Source organism: Mandrillus leucophaeus, unplaced genomic scaffold (genome assembly GCF_000951045.1).
Source record: "Mandrillus leucophaeus isolate KB7577 unplaced genomic scaffold, Mleu.le_1.0 Scaffold391, whole genome shotgun sequence".
Lineage (NCBI taxonomy): Eukaryota > Metazoa > Chordata > Mammalia > Primates > Cercopithecidae > Mandrillus > Mandrillus leucophaeus.
In genome coordinates, this window is record NW_012104154.1 from 583,601 (window position 1) to 586,400 (window position 2,800).

The following is a 2,800-nucleotide window of genomic DNA, read 5'->3' on the forward strand; positions in this document are numbered from 1 at the left end:
GGAGCTAGAACATTTTCGTTTGGCCATTTACACGAATCCACTGGAAAATGCCGCAGTGTTTATCAAAGTTACTCAAAGTAGAAATGTCCCAGCCGTCTTATAAGCTTAGACAAATCTTTTACTACAGAAAGAAACAGCAGTTGCTTTCAAACACCAAACTTTCTGAACCACTACTAACGTTTAGCATAATTACTCTTGTGGGTACATTTTCATTGTCAAGCAATTTACTTAGCCAATGAACTTGGAGAGCAAGAAAGTTTTATGTAGTAAAATGTAAATTTGAGTTAAGAATTAAGGGTATTTCTTTTTGTTTGTTGGTTTGTTTTTGGCAATATGGCCCCAAAAGCTTAAGCCCACCTAAAAACTATAAAAATGCAATCCATTCTTTTGTTTGAATGTTCAAGGACTAGAAAGACAATTGGAGAAGTGAGAGTTTGACTCTTTTTATGTTGGAAACAGTGTTGCAAAATATTTTGAGTTTTGCCTGACTTACCAAAGATTCAGTTGAACTCAAGTAGAACTGTTGACTGGAAGACTTTTACTTTTCTTTTTCTTCTTCTCCTTCTTCTTCCTCCTCCTCCTCCTCCTCCTCCTCTTTTTAAAAACCTTCAAAGCATTGCAGCTTGTAGTAAAAAAAAAAAGAAAAGAAAAAGAAAAAAAGAGTTGAAGATGTGCCACATCTGATTCTTCATATTAAAAATAAAATTAAAAAAAAAAAAAAAGAACCGTTTAATCCCTGAGAGTTCCTGGAAGAAATGGAATTGATTCTAGCATCTGACTTCTTTGTCCTAGTAGGGACAAATTCATTGCCTTTACAGAGGCAGCATTTTAATTAAATGCAACTAAATACATTGAAGTCCTCCTTCTCCCCAATCAAAGTCCGAGCAGTGCATAGATAGAATTCTATTTGCTCGAGAAGGCTTAAATATATGTAAATTATTACGTGTTTTAAGTGAGAAATCTTTGTCAGTTGAAATTATTTTATCAAATCATTTTGTTCTATCTGAATGGCACTTTTGACGTATTTAGAAAAATCTTGCACTAAAACAGAAATTGATTTGTGTTATCCCCTGTATCTGAAGTGCACTTTAAAGTGTATTTGAATGAGACATTATAATCAAATTACTTGATTTATGTCTTATCCTCTTACTCTTCTATCTTGGATTTGAACAGGTTGAATTTGAACACTAGGAAAAAAGAGATTTTTCTACTGAGGGATTGTGGGAAGATTTTTTTTAAAAACCTCTATTTGAAGTGAAATATAAAATAGGATTTTATAATAGTATTAATAACTAGAAAGTTTTAAGCTAGGGTAAAAATGGGGTGTAGACTTTAGGTCTTTATCTTTCCTGAGAGATGAAATTGGTGGAAACGTTATTTTATTGCTAGATTTGCACTTTAGAAATGAATCTCCCTGACCTTTGTTGGGCCCCTATTTGATATTCTAAATGCAGGTCTAATCTCTCTGCTTTTTTTGACGGAAGACTTCTTAGTAGAACTTCACTTATTTAGCACATTGTCTGCCCATGGTTATAATCCAATATGCTTGTGCCAAGGTGTATTTTGGAATTCAAGCTTTTTCAGAATTTGGAATTAAAATTTAGAATCTAAATTTCAGACTTGAGAAAGACATTGCTCAGAATTTAGGAAGGTAAACATACATGTTGACCTTGCCGGTTACATGCCATTCCAATATTGTCTGGAGAGAATCCTGTAATTCCATGCATCAATATTTCTGCACTTTTACATTTAAGAACATGAATTCTCACTAAGTGGAATGAAGACTATAAATAGCTGTGTGTCCGTTTAGAGCAGGTGTTATCACTACAAGAGCTTCTCTAAAACTTACCAAAAAAAAAAAAAAAAGTCTTGTTTTTCAGAACTTTTTAGAGCTGAAGCTGAGGGACTGAGTCTGTATTAGACTCCATTGAACTATGGTTTGCTTTTGAAAGCAAAGTGCATTTATATTGCTCAATACTTCACACTTTCCAGTAATTAGAAGGGCAGTTCCTCTCTCTTTAGGGAGTCTAAAATAGCGAGATTTTACTGAATTTTCAATCATATCGATCAAAATAGAGGTCCTTCAAGTAAGAGTGGATGTCTCATCTTTGTAATATAATTTCAAACAGCAGAGTTTCTGACAGTCTACGATTTTAGAGAAAGAGAGCAGAAGTTACTTACAGGAGGGGTTACTGTCACCCTTTACAACTGCAGCCTGTCCATGGAAGAAATATTATTTCCTGTTAACTTTGCAACCAGCTGGGTTTGTGTCAGTTATCTAAGTCTAAGTGGGGGCTAATTTTTACTTTCTCAATTTTTCCCTGTATAGATTTTTTTCCAGCTACCCCCTGACTTTTCTACTCTTGCTTTGCTGGTTTTAACATTTCCCCTACTTCTGGATTGGTTTATCTGTAACTGAGTGGAGAAAACAATAACAACAACAGGAATTTAGGCCTTTGGGGAAGAATTTGTTTTAAAAGCCTACACGTTGAGCATTACTTTTTCTTCTACAGCAACTAAAATCAGAAGGCAGAGTCCTAACGAGAGATTGTAATCAAATTGCCTGATTTGTGTCTTATCACCTTCCTCTTCTACTTAGATTTGAACAGGATGGATTTGAACACTAGGAAAAAAGGGTTTTCCACTGAGGGATTGTGGGAAGATGTTTTAAGAACTAGTCTGATTGCATTTTAGGAAAGCTCATTCATTTTGATATGATGTTATCAGGGAAATTTTTGGTTTGCTTATAATTTTATCTGACCAAATATTAACTTGTATCCATTTGAGGTTTTGTTTTTTT